Raw genomic sequence first — 24,875 nt, 5'->3', positions numbered from 1 at the left:
GTCCTATTCCACTTAGAGCACTGGCTGACTCCAGGATCCACAAGTCCCACCTAAGAACATGTCTGACCTAAGTTGATTCCTTAGAGTGGCATCAACTTCTGGTGTTTTCTACCATGCACTGTTGTGTTTCAGCTTCTTGATGGATCTTACAATGACTGTTCCCAGTAATTTCTACCTTATTCCAGGCAGCCATGCTCCCTAAACTTCAACAGAGGCCTGCCTCTATTGGAACTGCCATGATTACATGTGTGTAAGGAACAGTACTACAGGCAGTCCTCAACTTACAACTTTTTAAGTTATGACGAATGGCACTTATGATCTTTATAAATAAACACCCTGTTTCAAGGTTCTGATATGGGTTTTGACTTTACTATGCTGGATACAGCTGCCTTCTGCTGATAAGTCCCTTGTGGTGGGGGTGATGGGGAAGGGAAGAAGTGTGGGAGGGCAGACCAGCATCCCTGCAGCAAGGGAGAGATTGGGGCTGGGGCTGGAACAGGGGCTCGGGCAAGCGCTGTCCAGCTGGGGCAGGAGGAGAGGTTTGAGGAGGGGATGGGGCGGCTGTCACCACTGCGTGCTCCTGGTTTAGGAGCTGCTCTTCTGGCAGGTCATTTGGCGTCTCTCACTGCTGCTCCCACTGCAGATCTGGGAGGGAATGGGGCGAGGGGGGCATACGCTCCTGGATCAATGTGGGATGGATGGGGCCAGGGTTCGGGCTGCTCTCCAGCCAGGCAGCGGCAAGTGCTGGGAGCAGGGGGTATGCCCTCCTGTCACTCACCCAGACGGAGTGGGGCAGAGCTGCTGCACTGTCTCCAGACAAGCAGCGTGCAGCAGGGGGAGCTGCCCTGACTTCCCCATGCCTCCTGGATGACCAGTGGCTTTGTCCTGCATACCCCCACCCCACCCCAGCTGGGTGAATGGCTACAAAGCAAGGCGGGAGGGTGCCTCCAGATCAAGGTGGAGCGGGGGGAGCTGCAGTTGCACTGCACTGGGCTCTGGATAAGCGGCAGAGGCTATGGCAAATTTTAAGGTGGCTGCAGCCCCCCCCAATCTTCCACTCTGCTGCCTGTCCCACTCTGATCCGGGGGCACATGCCCCCCCACCAGTGCCCAGCTGCCACTCACCCTGCTGGGGCAGGGTGTGGAGATGCAGGACGAAGCTGAGAGGCGTGGAGAGGCACAGGGGGGCTCCTGCTGCTGTGTGCCACTTGTCTGGAAGCAGCACAGTGCCCCTGCCCTGCCTGGGTGAGTGGCAGAAAGGTATAGCCCCCAGTCCCAGCACCTGCCCAGGGTGCAGCCCCAGCCCCGCCCTCCCCGCACAGATCTGGGGGCACGTACCCCACCCCTATGCCCTCATGGACCAGCGGTGGGAGCAGTGACGAGAGCTGCCAGACAAGCCGCCAGACAAGCTGCTTCTGGACTGGCGATACACAGCAGCGTGAGCCAACCCATCACCTCCCCATGCCCCCCTGCCCCAGCTGAGCCGCGCTTGCCCCAACCTCTGTCCCAGCCCCAGCTCCAATCTCTCCCTCACTGCGGGGGCACTGGTTTGCCCCCCATGCCCTTTCTCTCCCCACTCCCCCATGACAACAGACTTACCAATTGGATGCAGCTGTGTGGAGCATCATAAAAGAACCAATCCCCTTTTATAACATTGTTCCTATGGGAAACTTGGTTCCGACCTACAACGCTTTGACTTAAGACGCGGTTTTCAGGAATCTATTACATTGTAAGTCTGAGGACGGTCTGTACTTGCAATTGCTTCATATTGCCTCAAAAGAAAAATCATATCCAATACTGGCCACTGGCAAATGAAAGAGATGTTAGCACGAGTCAACATTAAAGTCAGACACCCACCCTTTGCCATTCCATTTTTGCATTCACACTCAATATAAACAATGATCTTTGCTATTACTGTATTTAATACATGCTATTACTGTATTTTTAATACATAGATTAAAAACACCAGGATATTTTGTGCTCAGAACTCCACTAAACTTCATGTGTCAGAAAGTTACTGGCCTTCAAAATGATGTAAAAGATATGCTGAAGTGTACATAAAGCCATTTTGGAGACTTTTTATAGATGTGAGAAAAATCCTAAATGCACATGGTACTAAAAGTCCCTTCAGTCACCTACCCTTTGTAGAAAGCTCTTTAAAACATTAGGATATCTGAACAGGTCAAACTGAATTTATAAAGTCCTGTGACTGCTTATTCAATAGAAGAGATAGTTTAGAGCTAAAAATAATTGTCATTACTCACAGCCATGCAAGGAAGTACAGGCTTGTCCTGCTTCGCCAACCTGAGAGGAAGTCAACCTGACTACTGGATGGGAGGAAAGCAAGTGCTTTTTGCCCAATCTGTCCCTTATAAAGACATGGGAAGAGGGAGGGAAGGGAGTTCTATGCACCAGTCAGAATAGCAGGCTGAGTGTTCAAAATTAGTCTCTTTGATGCTCATTTGGCAACATACATCAATCAGCATGATTGTCACTTCAAGCACGGGTAAGGCCATGGATTTCAAACAGACTATGCACAAGCTTTAAGGTAAAAGCTTGTTGAAAATAGGCTCTAAACAAGCAGCCCAGTTTTCTAAAGTTCTGGTTTTCTAAAGTTTGTAGTCCTTAAACAACTCCTACTGATTTTGTGGCTTAAAACCTTAATGACCCAGTTCCTAACAAAAGGACTACTCTTGCGTTTCTTTCAACTTTTCTGTTATCTTTTGGATTTGGAACTCAGTTTTAAAGTTTAACTGTGCATATAAATGGTCAACAGTCATTGGCAGTAAAAATCTTCAGATTTAACACTGTTGAAGATACTATTTTAATGTTAGAATTGATTTTGATTCAGTGTGGACCATGTGTGTACTTCAATCAGAGCACAGATGGTTAGTCAAACAGGCAACCTATAAATACCTCAAACAAATGTCTGATTTTTCTTATGGATGTGGGACCCAAGTACATAATATAATTGGTGGCAATATTAGGGTATGAACCTGAAGGATGCTCAGGGCTTCCTGAAAGGTTCCTAGCTCCCTTTGCTACTAATTCGGGGCTCCTGAATTCAGTAGAAAATGAAGCTGTTGAACACTTTCTTAACTGAAGTTGTCAGCTAATGTTGTCTACCAAGTAATTGACCAAGATGTTAGTTTCATAGATCACTGCACTACAAAAGTAAAATTGTATTGCTTTATTTTTGAATCTCTAATTCCAACACTTCCACTGGGTGCACATGCTGGTATTTTACAGCTAATCTATATTTCACCTTTATTGAAGTAATGCAGCTACAGAAATGCCAGGAATTATGCTAGAAGCTAATGCCTATCAAACAGTGGAGAAAAGGTAAATTGTCCTACAGTAATTCTGATTTTAAAAGTATATATATATTTCCATTCACTGACCCCTTAATGCATCTATTCCACCGTCACTGGGAAAATAAATCTGGAAGCCTTTTTCTTATTATTTTAAATATGGTTTAAAAACTATTAAGTGAGAAATCACTAAGTCCAGAATATATCTGAAGAAAATATTTCCATGATCTCTTTTTAGAAACCTTAATTTGGTGATTGATTCCTAAAATAAGAATAACTAGGTTTATATACATATGTCCTAATTCAGTTGTAAAGTGGAAACAACTGCTTTTGAGTCAGATGAGTCACACCAATATAAAAATGAGCTGAGGAAGATGAGGATCGAGTCATGCTGGATCAGTAGCCAGCACCATGAAAGGTACTTGGTTTGAAGCTCTTCTGTCTGAGACCGTACAAACATAACATTGTAGCTTCCCAAGGGATGCCTCAGCTATGGCTTCCCAAGTGATCACTGCTTTCACAGAATGTTACAAGAGCTTTGTTTTACTCTTGTACATGTTCAAGGCACAAAGACTTCTAGGCACTAGAACAGGTTTGTTTCTACCAGCACAAAACCTGGCCTAAGGCCCCTGCTGACTGTTAAGTCTGCCATGACATGGGACTGGGGAAGAATTCATACGCTATAAAAGTGCCATATGGAAGTGGCTGGTGGGGAGAGAGGTAGGATGTATAGAACCTAAACAAACAGATCACTGAAAATACAAATGCACTAACTGAATTTACCCTGCTCTTCCACACCTGTGCCTAGCAGGGTTGCCTCCCAGATCACACTACAAAGCTGGATTAGAGTGGGATGGGCTGCTTACTAGGAAAACCCTCTGGAGAGAGTGGAGTTTATTGCTAAGAGAGTGGGAGAATCACTGAACTCAAAAAGGACCCCGTGAGGAGGGAGGTGATAAATTGTCTCTGGGGAGGATGAAAGGCAGGAGCAGGAAGAGACCTGGAGTGATGGAAAGCTGGCACTGGTTGTCATTCAGGGGTCCCTGGAGAGAGTAGGAGGAAGCTCCCTTTGAATCTTGGATCAACATATGGAGACTGAGGCAGATGTTGCAAGCTTAAAGACTATTCCTTGAGCCTAGAAATAGCTAAGGAAGGATATCACTGAATCTGCAGAGGGCTAAAATACACTGGAGATGGGATGAAAGTTTATTTGAACTCATTCTTTGCCCAGAATCCAGGCCAAACTGTTGATCCACCAAACAGACAACTACAAACTCCCAGTCAGCAAGGAAGCCAAAAGATAGCTGATGACCTGATTCCTGACCAGGTAAGCAACCATTTTATTGAAAAGTCTTCAAATGCCCTTCTAGGTCATTTGCAGGTGTCTAGTGTAATTTATGCAGTGATGGCTAGGTAGAAGGCTGTGAAATATGTTGATTCAGTAGCCCTCAAAGGTGGGGAACCTGTTGATGTCCTCCACTGGAAACTGAAGCTGCCTTACACTGGTATTACTGTCACTTCCCTACCTGGCCATGGCTGGTTCTCTTTTTTTTCTTCTTTGGGCCATAAGGTTGAATCTAGCCTGTAATGTACTATTAACATCTTAACAAAAGGGTCTCACAAAAATGTCTTTGTTCTCATAGTCTGTGTGTGTTGTAAAGAGGGAGGGTTAAGGGTTTGGGAGGAACTTTTTTTTTGGGTGGGGGGATAGGGGAAGCAGTTACTATATTAAAATAAAACCTGTTAATTGTTACTAGGGAAACTGCAGGGTGGGGTAGGGAGATGAAAATCAATAAGGCAAGAGAGTAAGTTGTATGTTTGAAAATAAAACGCATTCCTTTGGAAAGAAGTGCAAAATATGCTGTTAAATATAGCACAGCATAAAACTAAAGAGGACGCAGGGGAAAGAAGGGGAGTTGTCAGAACTTGTAAGGGAAATGTAGGAAAAATACCTACTATTTGGTGAAATTTAAAAAGCAAAACACCTGGCTTTTTTCCATAATTGTTGTTATGAACCTTGTGAAGAAACTATATCTAGTAGGAAGGGGATGGCTTAGCGGTATCAAGGGAGGCAATGAGTTCTAGTGCGAAACAAAAATAGTCCTAAACTGGTGAGAGAATATTAACAGGACTCTTGAGGAAAATCTAATCTGCTAACAGGGTTTGTACAGAGGGACACTGGAGAACTTGGGCTCACTAAAAATGCCACACTGCTCTTGTGTTTACATGTTTGTGCCATTTCATTGGGAGATTGAGTTGCTCTCCCCTAAGCTTTGGTTGAACACTTACTAGGATTAGCTGCTCAACTTGCATGAGGTAGTAAGCTTCAGTATTTTTCATTCATGTAATACTGATTTGTTACAGGCTAAGATCCAGGATAAGGTGGGGTATTTATTGTGCTGACTTATCTGTATAAAAATCAGTAGGATAATTACAGTAATTCCTAGGGTCCCCAGTATTAGGTGCTGTACAAATACAGAAATAGCTGGTCCATGGTCCAAAGATTCTTGAATCCATTTTGGTGAGGAAGAGGTATAACATAAATAGGGAGACTGATGTAATGTCAACTGTCATGTTACCTGTATGTATATGAAATAATGAGCTACTAGGAGAGAAAAGGGAATGGAATTGAATGAAATAAGAGAGTTGAGGGATACTGAGCTGGGTGCAGGAGGCTGCCACAAACAGCCATAAGCCTAAAGCAGAAAAAAAAATCTAGTCAGAAGTAAAGTTCTTAGTGTGTCTCAAATTTCCTGACTTTTGCCATCTTTTTTAGGTGGCCTCTGTAGTTTTTGCATAGTGCCACCTGGGAGGGGAGGTTGCAGTGGCTTGGACTATCTGCATTCCAGTACCCCCAAGAGAAAAGAAAGAGAAGGCAGAAGGGTTGGCTCAGGAAAAGGCCCATTTATCCCTTCCCTGAGATGCCCCAATCTATGATCTGGCTGTTTTTGCTCTCATCATAATAGTCTCTGCCTGAAGCTCTGCACACTTTCTGCATGCTCAATCCCTGCAGATGAAAGCCAGTGCAGAATCTGACCCTCTAGCTTTAATAAATTCTGATGGTGGTATAAATTCTTTCTTTGGATAGCTATAGTACAAGCCATTAAGCATGTGCTAAACCACTTGTAAAGTGTCTCAAGCAGCAGGATATTGTAGAAAAATGAAGATTTAAACAATTAAAACATTCTGTTCTATGGCATTATATTATTTGGTACTGAAAATAAAGGTAGAACTCCTTGACGGTCACCTGTGTGCTGCTATTTAACTTTTAGTGGTGTACCTGGTTTGTTTTTAAGAGGAGGAAGTTTCAACAGACATTCCTAAACAAAAAAATTATTGCAGGTTTATTTTCTAGGTCCTATTCTGCCAATTTACCATAGGATGGTACCATAGCAGTCTCTTACTCTGAGTAGCCCATCAAAATTATTGGGTTGCTCAATACTTGGGTGCCAATATAAAATTGAGAGGCTCAATTCTTGTTACCTGTTGCTGCCCCCACCCCACCCCCTTTTTAAATTGGTTAATATTTAACATTGTTTTCTGAGTCATCTGGCTCTGCTTAAATATAAGATGCCCTGTGTTTCAGTCACTCCTTTTGAATGTGAAGATAATGGTTGTTGTAGGGCCATATTAGACCACTGTAATAGCCACACACATTACAATGTTGCATGTTAAGCTGCACCATGTTTAATCTTTGCAAAGTCAGTGGTCACTGAGGGTAAAGTGGTTGGAGTGCAGCAAAATATTTGGAGTATAGATCAGGAGAGGGTCTCCATCCAACAAAACTGCCTTTGCATGGGCCTCCTGTTTCCAAGTATTTCATAAGAAATTTCTTCTGGTGCAGAGAAAAGTGCAAGATCTGAGGCAGGATTCATAAGGGACATTGGCTCTATAGCCTCACCAGAAGCAGCATCTCCAGAGAGCAGGAGGAGAGACTGGAGTCTGTCAGGGCTGTGCCCTTCTACAGTCGAAGCAGCCCAATTTTCAAAAGTGATCAGTGATCTTCAGGGGTCAAAATGGGGGATGTGTTAGGTCTGTTCTTCAGACATACTGGACACCTGCAGCTTCCATGGACTTGACTTTGAGAGCTGCTGAGCACCCACAGCTCTTAGCAAAGCCATGTTCAAGGTGTCTTCAACTGGGCTCCTAAAATAAGGAACCCACAAACCCAAAGGCAAATTTTGAAAAAGAATGATGTCCCGGGACCCGAAGAAGCTGGGAAAACTTACCAGAAGGACGGGCGGAGAGGAACACCGTGGCGAAGGGAGAACCTGTGCGGCTTGTCAGCCGCGTCTATGTACAGCTGCGGCCGGCAGCTGACGATGACGTCAGACGCCGGCTGGGAGATTTAAAAATGGCGGCCGCTGCTTTGGAGGCGGCGGATGGCTCAGGGATCATGCGGCGGGACAGGAAAGTGCCAGCAGAGGACCCCGGGGACAAAGCCCGCCGAGCTGGAGCCCTGGAGGAGGAGGCGACCCTGATCGAGAGCCCGACGGGGACGACGTCCGATCGTGCAGGGAGTGACAGATCGGGTGAGCGACGAAGGATTGGGATGATCCAAGAAGAGTTCGGGGACTCCGAAGTAAGTTCTGCAACGGTGGGTGCGGGACTCACTGAAGAGGGGCGGAAGACCGAGAATCCCCGGGCTGAATGGAGATCAGGGCAGGATCGCCGCCAAGACCCAGGGACGTCGGGTCAAGTATCAGGAGTGGGACAACTGGAGGGCTACTGAGGGGGGGAATCCCTTCCCCTCCCATCCCAGGCTACTTAGGAACTGGTGGAGGGATAGCGATATAGTTAGTGATGACACAGGGGAAGAGCCACACCGGGTGGAGGGCTTGTGGCGAGGGGTCGATAGAGGGTGCAGATTAGGCTCTGGTCTAGGTCACGGTGAGGAGGTCAACCGAAAGGGAGCGGCATAGCAGCATCCTACAGTCTGTGGGATTGAGTAAGTAAGCCGTGGGAGAAGCTGGCGGAAGCAGCAAAGCCTGATCAGAGAAGCGGAGCCCAGAGGTGGCGGGAAGCCGGGGTGTAAGGGGTGGCGGAGCCCCGTGTGCAACCGGTGGGCCAAGCCCGGGCCACCAAGGGACCTGTGCACTAGCCCTGCCCCACTAAGGAAACACCAAGTCATGGCAGGCGAGAGCGGGGTTTGGTGACACGAGAGAAGATCACCCACAGAGACAAACTGGTCCAGAAGGGGAATAGTTTCCAACCAGGAAAACAGAGCTCCCCGGAGGGGACAAGAAGGCCCGTCAGTGACAAATGACTGGGACATCTGCAAGTCAGAAGGCTTTCTCTACCTTGTGGCTCATACCAGTGAAAGACAGAGAGGATGGCTCTTGGGAAAATCTAACGGAAGAGGTAGCTTAGGAATATCATAGCATCATGGTTTAACTAGCTTATTGAGAATCTTTTTGGCATCTTATGTTGTCTTGGTTTGAAAATTTCTGTTCAGGAAAATTTAATCTGTTCATGCGGTATCTCCATGTACTTGTTCCATGTCCCAAGCCTCTGAAGGTCTGTTGCAAGAGTCATAGGAATAGGCAAGTCTGTAAGGACAAAGTATACAAAGTGATACAGTACTGCTTAATTCTTTCTTACAAGCTGTTTCTTAAACACGGCTGTGTACAAGCTTTTAGTTGGTTGGATTTCATACTACTGCAATTCAACAGTTTTGAAAGGCGAAGAATTTGAAAGCAAGTGAAAAGTTAATTTTTATTTTATTTAAATGAAAAAGGCATGTAACTAATTAAAACTCACTAGATGTCCCAGTGTCATTGAAATATAGTTGTGCTGTCAAGATCACCTGTGTTAAAAATAGGTTGTTGTATAGCTTTACTTAGAAGTGAAAGTGCTGATTTATAGAGTTTGCTTACAATGAACACTGGATTTGTCTTCAAATATTTACTGATAAGCTTGTGAGTGTTTTACACTCATGAAAACAATTTTATGTATCTTCAAAAAGGACAGTGGTATTCATAAAGGTAAAAAGCTTTTGGCAAACAAAGGAAAGCCGATGAAACACCATAACAAAAATTCAAGTTCTAGATAAAAGTGTAAGCGAATAGCTTGTGTGAATTACTGAGTTGTAAAACTTGACTGTTGCGTATTCTCTACTACAAACCCATAAGACTGTGAAGAAACTTTGCCATGAGAAATATTAAAAAAAAATTCAGAAAGTCTCCAACTAGCAGATGGGGAACTTGTGTGAGAGAGAGGGTAATGCAAAATAGATTACACGTATGTGAATCCTCCAAGCTGTTGAGAACATGTAAGGACTAAAGTACTGGATTCAAGAATACACAAAACACTAGAAATTCATAAAGAAAGAACTGAAAGAGGCAGTCAGAAGTTTGGGATGGTATAAAATGAATTTAAACTGTTTTTTTCAAGGCCTCTTGCCATGCACAGAATGTGTTCAGGCAGAACTGGAGTGCTCTTTTGATGACCCTACTTCTCATCTTTCCTAATGGACCATTCCAGCCAGTGGAAATCAGTGTAGTCCTGAGTTGGTTTTAATTCCTGATTTTTTTTTTTGATTTTTTTTTTTTAATCGATTTATTTTTTGGGGGGGGAGGAGGGAACAGGGGGCGTTATGAGGGAAGGGGAGAGAGTAAACTAACATCATCCCAATCCTTGTCCTCTTTTATACCCTCAGAATTGGGAACAAGGCTGTCATATATTTGCTTGTTCAAGCATAGTAAGACTGAATTCCAAAATATCTGCTCTGAAGTGCACAGAAAAAAAGAAAATAAATCATAGCATTAAACCATTTATAAATTCCTGTATTCAACAAAGGAAAAAAGTTCCCAGAAAGAGCTTTGTAAGTAGTTATGTCCCTTTCTATAAAAACCCATGGGCTAGGAAGACTGTGGGTTAAATTACCATATGTTCTACATATGTGTTTAACTGCCTCATTTAAAATAATTGTGTATTTGGGACTTCTGACTTTTTGAGTAGGCATACTTCACTAATAAACTCATGTAAGACATTCATTTTGTCCTGGGAGAATTGCTGCTGTCTCAGGAGGAAAACCTGACTGTACAGATGTTTTCTCCCAGAGCAAAAAATGGTTGCTTCAGAAGGGAAAAAAAACCTGGAAACAACCAAGATTAAATTACTCCCAAGGCAGTTTCTCCTGGGAGAGCACACTGTCTGTACAATTTACCCTTCTGAGAGAAGCCATAGCATAGTCCTCCAGCATCCCAGGGTGCTTTGCTTCTCTCACTCCCAGGGAGACAGCATGTCACTCACTGGATTCTACTAGTCTAGTTGAGCAGGGAACAGAATGCACCCCCTTCATAATCTCAGATTGTGTGTCAGGGAGACACAGGCTGACACTGTGCAATCTAGGTCAGCCAGTCAGGACTACCCTATGTGCTGCTGCTATCTGTTGCCAGGCAGACTGCAGAAGCCTGCTAAGATCCATGCTGTGCCACCAGGGGGCTCTTGTGCACACATTTATTTTCAAGAGCTAACTGAATAGCATAATGAATTTAGCTAAATAACTGAACCCTTTTGTCTATTTTGAACATAACTTCTTAAGAAGCAGGGTCACTATTTTCACAGAAAGACTCACATAAACCATTTTTGCTGTGACTGAAACTGCATAGTACTGAAAACATAAATTCTTAATTTCAAGGCATGTAATAGAATAGGAAAGCATCTTATACTGTAGCATTATTGTAACAGTCAATTTACTGGTAGTAAAATATTTTAATAAATGTTACTTATTACTTCAAATCTAAATGGTACAAAGTTGGGGATAATTTTCTAGTATTAAAATTCATCAGAGTTCAAAACTAAGCCCCAAATCTGACAGAATGTATAATGTGTTGATTTTATAAGAAATCAAAATTTAGTATGTTTTTCAAAAAAGTTCTTTGTAACAAATATGACATTTTAGAAGCTCACCTCATACTGGGTTGGGACAGATTGTTTCAATGTATTTACTTTCTACAGAATTTAGAGGAAGTAAAAAAAACAATTAAAAATCCAGCATCACAAGGATTGTTTAACTATAACAACATATGCTTTTACTTGGACAATAGACAGGCAAATTCCATGGGTGCAACTGAAATAAATAAGGCTTATGTAGCAAAATATTAGGTAGTTGATCTCTAGTCTCAGTGATTCCAATTAATAAATAATATCTAATTAGAGCGTCTTAATCTAATTGACTTTTGTAAATTCTACTTGCCTAATGAGAGAGTGTTTTTATGATGATTTTTAGTTCTGCTCCTAACCTCTCAAGTTAAAATACGGGTCCATTCTGTGATAATTTTTATGCCAAAGGTTATACTCCCTCATCACATGCTTACAGAAAAATTCTTATTTTAACATAACTTAGGAGGCTGCTGCATTCCTATGCAGGTCTATTTCCCTATTGATGTCCCAGTAAAAACACAAATCTAACTGTTTTACTTGCAGATGTTACAGATTTAACTCTTCACTGATATAAAAGTCTGAATTTTCGGACACTGGTACTGCAAAATCACTTCTCCATAGGTCTTATTTGCACTCACTGTGTTATCAGAGGTATGAACCAAAATACCTTTTCAGCATTTTGACCATCTTTGTTTTCCTTACCAAAAAACAAAATGCTTCTGTATTATTCTTAGCAAAATGTCAACAATGCTGTCTTTTTTTCCAGTGTGTTCCTTAATCTCTGTCTCTCTTCCTTTTTATATGAACTGATTCTCAGATACCTTGTGGTATGTCTCATCAATGCAAAGTGGATTTAAAAGCAGTAATATCCTAATTACATGACAGCTTGCAGATCTGTAAATGCTTAAAGAGAAGAAGGACATTGCCACTACCTTAGTTTTTTGGCCAAAATGAAGTCACAAAAGAACTGTATTATGGCACTGAGACATAGGTCATAGACCTCAAAATATATCAAGAGGGAAGAGGGTCCTGCTGTCCCTAGTGTGTTGTGCAGGTTTTCCTCCTGTTGTGGGAACCATATTCCTAAAATTCAGTCAAAAGGAAGCAACTGCCTCTGAGGAAAGAGTTCTTTATATATTTTAGAATGCCAACAGTATTTTTTTGGCAGGCAGGCAAGTATCAAGATGCTTTTGAAAAGATGGATCCAAGTTTTCGCAGATAGTGAACAAGGCCATTTCGATAGTAGGAGTAGCCAGTTAATGCTAGAAGTTAAGCGTTCTTATGGCAAAAAAAAAGATTATAGAGTTAGCATAGCAATGAGCTGCAGAATCAAGAGATCGTTTCTAATGCCAACTTGTGAATAGTTGTATCTTGCTATGAAAACCAAAACGCATGTAGAGTACAGATATGATACTCAATTACTAGCTGCCCTTGTAAAAATTAGGCTGAGGACAGTCTGACAGCATTTATACTTTTATAAGTATCCCAAATTACTTCTCAGTTGAGATTACTCCTCATCATAGAGCAAACTCTCAAGAAATCCATTTCTAAGCACTTGAAGGAGAAGGTGATTAGGACCAGTCGGCATGGATTCACCAAGGGCAAGTCACGCCTGATGAACCTGATTGCCTTCTATGATGAGGTGACTGGCTCTGTGGATGCAGAGAGACCAATGGAAGTGATATATGCCTTGATTTTAGCAAGGCTTTTCATGGTCTGCCACAACATTCTTGCAGGCAAGCTAAGGAAGTACAGGCTGGATGAATGGACTGTAAGATGGACAGAAAAATGGCTCGAGCATTGGGCTCAGAAAGGGTAGTACTCAATAGCTCCATGTCTAGCTGGCAGCCAGTTTCAAGTGGAGTGCCCCAGGGATCAGTCCTGCTGCCCTTTCTGTTTAAATGTCTTTATCAACGACCTGGAAGATGGCATATTTTACATGCTCAGCAAGTCTGCAGATGACACTAAGCTGGGAGGAGCGGTAGATACGCTGGAGGGTAGGGCTAGGATTTGGAGTGACCTAAACAAATTGGAAGATTGTGCCAAAAGGAGTCTCATGATATTCAACAAGGGCAAGTGCAAAATCCTGCACTTAAAACAGAGCAATCCCGTGCATCACTAGAGGCTGGAGGCTGACTGGCTGAGAGCAGCTCTGCAGAAAAGGACCTGGAAGTTACAGTGGACAATAAGCTGAATATGAGCCAACAGTGTGCCCTTGCTATAAAGAAGGCTAATGGCATACAGGGCTGCATCGGTAGGAGTGCTGCCAGTAGATCCAGGGAAGTGATTCTTCCCTTCTCTTCAGCACCGGTGAGGCCACATCTGGAGTACTGTGTTCAGTTTTGGGCACCCGACAACAGAAAGGATGTGGACAAAATGGAGAGTCTGGCAGAGGGTAACAAAAATGGTGAGGGGGCTGGGGAAAATGAATTATGACAAGAAGCTGAGGGAACTGAACTAATTTAGCTTTAAGAAGAGAAGAGAAGACTGAGAGGGATTTAATAGCAGCCTTCAGCTACCTGAAGGGGAGTTTGAAAAAAGGATGGAGCTCGACTCTTCTTGGTGGTGGCAGATGACAGAACAAGGAGCAACGGTCTCAAGTTGCAGCAAGGGAAGTTTGGTTAGGTATTAGGAAAAACTCTCTCACTAGGAGGGTAGTAAAACACTGGAACAGGTTACCCAGAGATGTGGTGGTGGAATCTCCATCCTTGGAGGTTAAGACAAAGCTTTAGCTGGGATTATCTAGTTGGGGATGGTCCTGCCTTGAGCAGGGGGTTAGACTAGATGACATCCTGAGGCACCTTCCAACCCTAATTTTCTATGATTCTATAATTAAAAACAGGATTAAATATTTTTTTTAATGGGAGAAGAATAATATCCATTGGAGCTCTGGGAGCACAAAGGTGTTCAGAAAACAGCTGAAAGACAAATCCCTAAATAAAACATGCAAAGCACAAAAAAACTCAAAGCCTTCTAGGACCAAAGGACCAGGAAATTAGCTGAATACAATACCTACAGGCTTTTTTCTTTTTTTTTTTTTCTTAAATCATGGGGCAGACTTTTCAGAATGCAGTAAGCAACAGATAGTGAAAAGAGGTGTGGAACTGGTGGGGAAAAATGTGAATAACATGAAGTATACGTTTTCTGATACTGCACAAAAACTAAAAGGGAAAAAGATATTAAAAATAGCCATGATCCATCATTGATTGAAAGTAGAGACACAAGATATGGAGATACTGCAAGACTCATGCTGGAATATGAAGGGCCAAGAGACAAAGCAGTTGGTTACTAGAGCCCTCACCCTTTAAGGATGAAACAAAAGACATGTCAGCAAAAGAAAAGTTGCCTGGGGGTACAAGTATACTAATGGAATTCTGCCTTTTCCTACGGCCTTCCACTGAATTATTTTTTTTTTGAGACTATGTAAAAGGGTTCTGGTCTCACAAGACTGCAGTAAAGACAAAATAATATGTTTGTACCAATCCCAAAAATGGTGACTTATAATTATTACATTTTTTGTAAGATACTAAAAGAAGTCTTATGTCATTATTAATGGTAGAGCATTAAGAAGGCAGTGGCTACTAAGCAAATTGTTTTCAGAAAATAGAGAGAAACAAGGAATCAAATCTGCACGCTATAAAGATTATTGGAAAATGTTATGAATGTAGAGTACCTCCTTACATTTTATCAATAATGCAGAAGATTTTGACTGTGTTGCTCTTTATGGAAAGTGAAGTGGAAATATGGAAAGTGATGTGTGAAATGGGATTTCCTAAATACATCACAGAATGGATAAGAAAGTTGTGTGTCAGCCAATAGGCAGCAGTGTAAACAGCCGCAGGTTTGACAAGATAGTTTAAGAATATTGTAGTGTCTGCCAAGGATGTGTGCCGTTTTCTCAGCTTTTAAACTTATTTGCTACAAGATTTTGACGGAGGAATCAAGCTTGAAGGGTGTTGCACAACCAATTTATAGTACTTGAATAATGGTATGCTGCTCTGTGGGAGCATCAGAGAACTAAAACCATTGAGTGTGAATGAATTAGTGCCAAGAAATGCACAAGAGTACAAAACAAGAGGATAATGGTTAATAATAAGAGTGATCCAAATAATGGATTATAGATTGGGAAGTTGCTGAAGAGATCAAGTATTAAATGAAGCAGTGAAGAAGACATCAGATGGAGATTGATTATTAAACTGAAAGCCTTACAATAAATTAGCACAATTTGGAAAAATGATAGGATTTTCCTGAACCTTTGGTTGTGATGTCTGAGAATTATGGTGTTCTCAGACAGCATTGAATAAAGGATGAAAAGATGCCTTAAACCAGCGGTGAACAAACTTTTTGACAGGTGTGCCATAAGTTGAACACCACTCTTTTCCTGAGTGCCACTCTGATTTCTCAAACTCCAGAGTCATACCTGATAGAGGTTATGCCCTGGGGCACTGAAACAGAAGCAGAGCTCAAGCCTCCAGCCTCATAGAGCAGAGCTGTGTCAGGATGCTGCTGCAACTCCTCTTCAGGGTGCTGCTGAGAAGACTGTTAAGTTTCTCTTCTAAAGTTTAAAAATTAACTGTGCTCTTAACTATACACAGAGTGTAAGATGCTAAATCTAACAGTACATGTCTGATGAGCTGCATCACTGCGTTGGTAACTTTAAATCTAATTCAATTCTTTTTCCCCTTGGTGGGATGACACTGTAAAACTGCAGAGCTTCTACAAGCACTAGATTACAGTGAATCTGTAAAACTACTTTGGGGCCTTGTTCAGAGTATGCTTCTCTCTTGTTTTCATCTGTACATAAAGGGCCTGACTTGACCACTCACATTGACTGCTGGGTTAAGAATTTGCTCTTGGGTGCCTGGGCAGCTAGAAATCATTGAGAAATCATGAGGAATTTTGGGTGCATAAGAATCATATGGTCAAATGCTACACAGCCTGGTTCTGCTCCACTTTCTCTAACACTTACACGTGCGATCCTTTTGCATTCTCAAGGATTGCCACCTGGTAAAAAATAATTGTCATTACTATTCACTGCTCATCTGTGAAATGTTGCATTAGTATGCCAATTACTAAGCATCAGTTTCAAATGCACACAACTGCCTTTTGGTGATTAATAACTTTATTTTCTTTTGATCTTTGACTAGGATGAAATGAAGTAGAAAAGCTTTTATTAGGAAGATTTCTTGGGCCAGGATCTGATGTCCAGTCATACTGGGCATGTCTACACATGCAGTTAATAGGCCTGAATTTTCTGCACTGAAAATTCAGACACATTAAACTGCGCCCCTGCATGCATCTGAACATGCTCCCATTGGGAGTGAATTTCCTTCTGACAGGAGCAGTTAAGTATGGGGCTGCTCCTGCCCTGCCCTGCCTGCCTGCAGCAGCCAAGGGGAGCTCCAGGCTCCCTTGGGTGCTGGCCCCAGGCTTTCAAAGAGCATGGGGGCTGGTCCTGATCTTTGCAGGGCTGGGGAGAGCTATCCTAGCTGCCAGGAAGCCACCTCCCAGACCCATGGAGATCAGGATCCATCTCCATGTGGCTGGTAGGCAGCATCCCACTGAGCCAGGACAGTTCCTTCCACCCCCTGTGGCTCCCTGGTGCCTACATGTGTGCTTCGGTGCATTAGTTTAATGCTACAATTTCTACAGGCACTAGAAAATGGCATATTAGATTAATTTGATATACAGGAGTAGATGGTGACACTTTACAGTGCATTAGATTAGTTTAATACATAGTAAAGCGTCCCATGTAGATAGGCCCTCTGACTGGTATCGTACTCCATATAGAATCCTACAGTGACTTCAGTGGGGCTGTTTGTGCAGTTGGCCCTACTTAGTGTGATGGGGGATATGTGATTTTTGGTCTGCTTGTCCTCACAGTTATATTTCTTCTAAAGGGATTTAAAAAAGTCAAACTTATTAATACAGTTCAGGATTTATTTCAGTTTTTACTTTCCACAAAATCCTAAAATGCTGATCAGCCACAATTCTGTGTCCCCATGGACTTCAAAGAGATTAGAGACACCCTTCCCCCTCCCGTCCCTGGGGTCCCAATACCAAAAAGTGGTTAAGTTTTATGCTGAAAGACCTACGCTTTGCTTTCAAAAGTGGCTTAAGAGTTAGTGGGACATTTTGAAATGGGGCTTTTTGGAATTCTGGCTTTTATTAGCTGTGAACTACAGTCAGGATTTCAACTACAGGAAGTGCCATGCATCATGTAGATATTCTGGTTTGTATAACCATACTAATTTTGGTCTATAGAAATCTGTTTCTAGGGCTCCATTGACATTGACTGAATTAGGATATTATGTTTATGATTCAATTAGCTGTCTCCTTTTTTTAATAACAATTAATTTGGTCATTATACTTTGTCACAGTGCATTAGATTAGCTTTGTGATAGCCCACAGGATCCCCCTACCACCCACAGCTGCTGGGACATGTGTGTTCCTCATGCACACACATCCCCCACTTACACGCACACCCCACACATGCTCAAAAACATACCTCACCCCCCTACACCTCCCCCCATGCCGGTGACTTGGGGAAAGGGGGAGTGGGGGGCAAGAAGTGGGATATCAATACCAGTTCACCCAGGGCACCATTCTCCATAAGACCAGCTTTGCACTGAGGTAAGGGATGGGTACACTTGCACTTGAGCTTTCTAGGCTCTATGTGACACACAGGTCCCATGTTCTCTCTATAGAGTGCTGAATTTCATAAACAGAACAGCTATAAGATTTAGCCTGTTTAAATAACTAATCCACACAAGACCCTGTGATACAGTTAAGGACTGTATTCCTGAAGCTGTGGTCCATGCAAGTCCAGACACTATAAATCCCATGCATCTTTCTGATTAAAAGGCTTTAATTCAATGATACCAACTGTTCAGCAGATCTGACTCTCGGCAAGAACTGTTGCAGTACTCCTAAACTGACAGTGTCACTACAGGGCTTAAGTTAAGTTGCCCTATTGGTGCCCCTGTTTGGAAGCTTCTGCTGGAACTGTTTAAGGGTACAAAGAGTTCCCTCTTGGCTCTCTGCACAAGAATACTTTTGATTAACTAGATATTTTGCCTGTATATAGACTATTTCATTGTGTTGTATATTTTTCTACAACTACAAACCTTCTCTCCCACCAAATTTCTTTACTCTTCATCAAACATATTCTTTTTTTAAAAATATGCTATCATATAATATTAGACAAGAAAATATGAATGAAAATTGGCAGTTCTTAAAAAGTTGGCTAATATGTCATGATGAAGACAGAAGATAACTACGATAGTTTTTAGCCTATTAATTTTTTTAGCCAATTAATACAGCAATTGGACATAAAAAAGAAAGAAAAATCCAATATATTACAAATGGAGAAAACAGAAACCAATAACAGTCAATATAATTTAGAAGTTATGAGTTAAGTGTAGAAAATTGCAACACAAAGCTGGACACCAGGGAGGAAATCAAGGCTAGAAGAGCTGAGGACAAAAGAATGCTTTGGGAAATAAATTTATGTTGGGAAATTGAGGGGAAAAAAGAAGCAGCTATTTTATGATCCCATTGTTAACTGGAAATGGTGAAACTGTTAATGATAAAGAAAAAAAATCAGAAACCTCTTTTATTTGGAAAGAAGCAGTAATATATTCTTATTACACAGAATGAAGAAGCACCTTCTAATTTGTTAACGGGACCTGGACAAGGAGGTAAAACAATATCTCTGTGGATGAAATCCTGATTTAAATTGGCAATCCTGGATAAATAAAAACCCAAGTGTTAGAAAGACAGCCAGCCAGAAAGAAATCAATCTCTAGTTGGTTCAAGAGATCTTTAGCATGTACCTTCTAGATACTGGAATAGTGGACATATTTCATTAGACTGAGCGAATACTAATGTTGTAACATTATTCAAAAAGGGAAGGTAGAGGCTAGTTTGCCAAACTTCAGTTCTGGACAAAATAATAGAAAAACTGATATGGAAATCAATCGATAATTATAGAATTAAGATAATAATCACTCAGCATAGTTTCTATATAAAACTCTACTTACATGAAAGTCCTGTTTAAACAGGGTTTCATTCTTTCAGGAGATATTTTGGCTAATCAATACAAATGCAACAGTGTTTGGCTTAGTACTGCCTGACATTACATATGTATTTCTTTTTAATCACAGTATCTATAAGGTATGCATCAAATGGATTGAGAAAAGGCTGAACTGACAGATATTAAGGAATAATAACAAAATATTGTCACTGAATGGGAATTTTTGTGGTTTTTTTCTGTTTATTTTTGTTTTCCACTGGGATCTGTAGTGTGCCTAGCACTTAAACATTTTCACCGATTATCTGGAATATAAAGTAAATGCTGATAAGGTTCAAATGGCACCCAGGTGGGTGGACAATAAACAACAATGGTACAGCAGTCACACATGATCTAGCAGTCATACCTAATGATTCAAATGTACTTTGGAAATGGTCAAATGCAAAGATACACATCTTGAAACAACATAGGCCACAGCTGGGGACTGTAACCTGGAAAGAACAGACTCTGAAGAGAATTTAGAGGCCACACTGCTAGATCCATAAAAGGACTTAAGTAGCTGAATCCTGTCTAGCTGCCCACCCTTGCAGAGCCCGAACCCTAGATCCTGAAGGCTGCCAAATAATCTTGGAGATGCCTCAAGTGTAGTTACCGAAGTTACCATAAAGTCCCTTGATAGTTGAAAGATCTGCCTCTGTGTATACCCAGAACTGCCTCATTTTAATGGTGCTGAGCAGCAGTTCGGTGCACATGTTCTGTTGGAACCCACAACCTAGTCATTCTTCTGTCCATTTCCCCTGCAGGGCTCAAGCCGGTAGGTGTTCTTAGAACAGACCTCACACGGGTAGGTCTCTCAAAAAATACAAATGGAAGAGGAGTTGCCAGTAGTTAGAGCATTGACCTTGGAAGTGGAAAAACAAATTTAATTCCCACCTCTGTTAAGGGGATTTGAAGCAAATCCTTTAACAACCATGCCATCTAGATACAATTATTAATATCTGCTGTAGAAACTACTCTAATTTTCAGGGAATAATCAAATAGTCATTGTGCCAAAGAAGGTTAGAGAAAAGTAAGCACCTAGGGCAGGGGCAGGCAAAATATGGCCCATGGGCCCCAGTTGGCAATCCCATGGCTACTGAGTTGTGTATGTACACTTTCTGATCTGATGTATCTTTAGGTCATAAAAATGAAACTGTTTCAACAGGAGGGTTAGAGAGCCCTACCCAAAAATACCCTGTAGCTTGTTGGTTACAGCCGTCAGGTAGGAGAGATGCAATCAACCAGTGAAGAAGTAGGACTTGTATCCTAGGTGAGGGCTTTAACCATTGAGCTATAAAAGAGAAGCAGTGGCACTACCACTAACCAGACTTTGTAACAAATCGTTGGATTAAGTATGCAACTCTAAGAAATGGTTCAAGTTGTGAATCCCACAAAAATAGGGACCTTGCTTTGAGATGGAGGAAGGTGCTGAAATCCCGGAGTGCAGTAGGTTGGGAGAAGCAGGGGATGGAGGAATGCAGGGGAAGTTGGATGGATATGTATACCTCTTCTCCTTGGCATTTCATGTGGCTACTTTTAAATACCTATTCTTACAGTCTTTTAGCTTTCTGGGGATCTTATTCTTTAGATGTCTATGCAACAAAGCACCTTTGATGCCTGTCACTTTAAGGGCTTTGAGTGGCAGCAGGGCAGCCAGCAGTGAAGGCCAGCCCTGATGAGGTGGTCATAAGACCTGGTGAGAGCCATGTGATTGGAAGAGAGAGCTGAGCAGACTCCATTTTAGCTCAGGCACTCAGGGCTGAGCCAGCAGTACAACATCTGGCTGGGCAGCTGCTCAGGAATGTCTTGGAGGTAAGGGCAGGAGCTATGGGGATGGCAGGAGGCTCCTGGTCCTGGGTATGACTTGAAACTGCACCCTCCTGAGGAAGAATGGCCTGATGGGGCTGCCTGTGGCAGGGCAGCTCCCCAGAAATGGCAGGCCAGTTGGCTACCAGTAAAAGGCAGGTAGGAGCATCTTATAACCCTAGCCCCCACTACTCAGTGGTGATAGAACAGATAGTGGGGCCAGGCACACCAAGGAAAAGGCACCTGAATCCTTGGGGGTGTAAGACCCCAAGTCCCAGGAAGGGGGCACAGAGTTAGCCCCAGTGAGGGGTAGAGAGTGGCCCCAGAAAGAGGGACAGGAAGAGCCTAATGCCTGGTGAGGGGCTAGTGGCTAGAGTCAGTCTAGTGTTAGGCACAAGGCCAGTCACCCATATAGGCATCCCCCCATGCTGGTGCCCCTTCCCCCATGCCCTACATGGATGTGGTTCCCTGCCCCCCACCCCCCAACACTTTCAGCTCCCCATGATGCACACTACAGTGCCCTGCCCTCTGGGCAGGGGCAGGATGCAGCAGGCAGAGGAGAAGAGGAGAATTTGGAGACTCCAGCTGCTGTTACAGCCAGAGCAATGGGGGATGTGGTAGCTGGCCAGCAACCTGGTATGAGCTTACAGGCTGATGGGACAAAATGAGCTAACATAATCCTTGGAAGTACAATCGGAATAAAAATGTGCTAACAGTTTAAGAAGGATATTGGAAAAACTGGAAACTGAGAAAAGAGTCATAAAAATAGGGATTGGGAAAATTTCCTTAGAATGAGAAATTTGGAGCTGAATCTGTTTAGCTTAACAAAAAGGTGTGATATTGTGTGACAACAGGAGAAAAGACCGGATCTGAAAGAACTGCCTCATCTAGCGGAGAAAGATGCAGCAAGAATAGGGTGACCATACATCCTACACTTCATAGGCTGGTCCTAGACGGTTGGCGAAAGTCCCAGAGGCAATCGGACACGGGAGCAGGGCATAGTCCAGTGGGGAAGCAGAGTGGCATGGTGTGCCAGGCAGGTGGATGAGCAGGCACTAGGAGCAAGGTGGGCAGATTGGAGCAGTCCCCAGCCTACTCCCCACCTCCAGCTGCTGCTTAGGAGAAGCTGGACTGGGCATACACACCATGTTGCTCCTCCTTCCCAGCAGACTGTGCCCTGTGTCCTTGCCTGCCTACCTCTGCCTCTAGCAGTGCTTACTGACTTGTGGGGGAGAGAGGGCAGTGTCCCGGATTTCCTTAAAAATCATATCACTACCCTAAACAAGAACCAATGGCTGGAAGCTAAATCCAGATAGATCCAAACTAGAAGAAAGGCATGCATTGAATATGATGCTGAGGTAAACACTGGAACAAAGTGTCAAGAAAAGAGGTAGATTTCTCTGCCTTGTGACATCTTCATATTCTGACTCAGTGCCTTTGGAACATACGTTTTAGTTAGAAACAAGTTTCTGAGCTCAACAACACAGGGCCAAGTGGATGAAATGTCATGGCCTGTGAAATATAAAAAGTCAGATTAGATGATCTAAGGATCCATCTGGCCTTAAAAACTATGAATCCCTTGCATTATAAAGCAGTATTTTTTTTTGAGATCTGTGAAAACATGTCACTGCTTAAAAACTAATTTAATGATACAGTTAAGTATTCTGGTCCCTGATCCTGCAATTGCTTCTTCACAGGGATCTGAAAGGTTGAGGAGAGAAAAAGCTATTTTCAGGCTGTGAATTATGCTGTGGCAGAGATGTTACTGCTATGGTTTGAGAGAGAAACTGTATTATCAAAAAAATCTGTTGCAGTCAAGCATAGCAGAAGCTTTTTTTGGTGGTGGGGGGGGCGTTATAGCCAAGTTGTTTACTTAAAGCTTTTCAGGTAAAATAAAGGCAAAATCTCTGATTTATTTTTTTTTTTTTAGTAGTAATCACATAAGGAATTGTCATGCATCTTGAGTTTTCCTTCAGGCTCCCTGGCCCACTGAAGCTAACGGGAGCCTGAGTAGTTCTGCATTTTCTGCAAGCAAGCTATTGCTTTGCATTTCCCACAACCCCATTTTTAACTGCGTGCATGTCTAGTATCAGCACTTACTTTAGTTCTCATTGGGTGCATCTACAGGTCATGATGCTAAAGTACAGTACGGTATGGATGGTTACTGCACGGTGCACAGTTAGATTTTGCCGCTATGTCACTGTAGCAGCGCACTGTACCAGGAAAGTGTGCTGCTAGAGCAACATAGTTGGCAATCGTGTAGACCCTCAGCATCACAGCGTCACCGTAGGGTGATCTGTAGTTGTGCCTTTTGGGTACTTTACATGCAGCAAAAATGCCATCCTACTGTATCCATTGAAAAACATGAGGGAGGCTTTAATCTCTTACCCTTTTAATTCAACCATGTACACAAAATAGTTTTGTCTATCTGGTGTAGTCAGAAGTAAACAGAATTTTAAGATTAATCTTAAAAGTCAATTGTAATCACATTTTCCTTTTTATTTATACATCCATATTCTCTCAAAGGAAGTTTTGTTTTGATTTACGCTTTACTCTGATGCATAGCATCTGCTAGGTTTTTTTTAATGCCTTAAATACCTCTCAGTAGAACAGAGGTAACCAAAGACTCCTGTACTTCTATTTTATTCTCTGCCTAAACAGCATGATTGACATATGCTGTCCAGTGAAAAGTGTGAAAAAGCTTAGAAGATGTCACTTGTATTGCTTTACTAAGAAACCATTACATATAAATTTTAATTTTAGTCAGCACTGAAGCAATAGAAAGCAAACTACTTAACTTAAACTCCATTTAAACAACTACATTCATGGGTACTTTAAAAAAAACAAACACACTTGTCTTTCTGATCTCTCTTGCCTTGTAGAAGGCAATGGAGCCTTATAACGTACAGCAGTAAAAGCTTAATTTCTGTATGTAGAATGTATTAAACCTACTTCAGTCCAATCTTGTTCTTCTAGACCTGTGGTCCTCAAACTTTTTAGATTCATGGCATCTCCTCTCAGAAAATCAGCCAGCTCTCACTTTTCCCTTGTGTTTTTTGACTACAAAATAATAGAGTGGTTTTTCTGTTGCAACCAACTCGAAAGATCTTAACAGGACAGGCTATTTTTGACACCATGAATATCTATCTAAAATCTCTGGGGTTAACCTGTGAATTGTGTTTGTGCCCCTAAATGCTGAATAGCATCCTGCAGCACTCTTTCAAAAAAAAAATAATCTCAAAGCACCCTAGGGTGCCAGGGGGCCCTGGCTGAGAATTGCTCTGCTAGGCTCTATTCATGCGCTTGATCACTTTCGGTTTACACAAGAAGATCTTGCCCGACACCCCTAAGCGGTTCAGACACCTGCTCTACTCTCCTGCCTTAAGCGGTGGCGCCTACTAGGGCGGCAGGGAGCCCCAAACCGGGCCTGGAGAACAGCAGCCCCCTGGGACCAACGCGGTTACAGCAGCAGGGCCGGACTCGCCCTATGCACAAGCACGAGCGGGTGCTGGAAAAGCCTCCGCCTGCCCCGGAGCCGCGCCTGGCCCTGGCTCGCGGCGCTGGCACGAGGGGCACGGCCGGGCTCGCCCGCCGCGCTCCTGCCCTGGGCCGCGGACCCGCAGGAAAGCCGCCCGCACCGCGCGCCCCGGCGGGTTTCCTACTGGACCGCTCCCGCTCCCGTTCGCCGGCCGCACGGCGCTGCTCCCGCGGGACGCGCGGGCTCGGCTCCTCGCGCTGCCGTCAGCGTCCCGGCATCCGCGCTCCGGCCGCCGCGGACGGCTGGGGGAGCGGGGAGACTCC

At 43.1% G+C, this 24,875-nt stretch overlaps 1 protein-coding gene across 4 annotated transcripts in view; it reads right to left on the bottom strand.

The window, feature by feature from the left end:
- The window catches only part of SPHKAP (SPHK1 interactor, AKAP domain containing), a 123,798-nt gene that overhangs the window by 98,334 nt on the left and 589 nt on the right, over window positions 1–24,875 (bottom strand). The window lies entirely within an intron of this gene.

Source organism: Crocodylus porosus, unplaced genomic scaffold (genome assembly GCF_001723895.1).
Source record: "Crocodylus porosus isolate Cpor-Errol unplaced genomic scaffold, CroPor_comp1, whole genome shotgun sequence".
NCBI classification, from domain to species: Eukaryota; Metazoa; Chordata; order Crocodylia; family Crocodylidae; genus Crocodylus; species Crocodylus porosus.
Note: the sequence above shows the minus strand (reverse complement) of the source record. Positions and strands in the feature narration are given on the sequence as shown.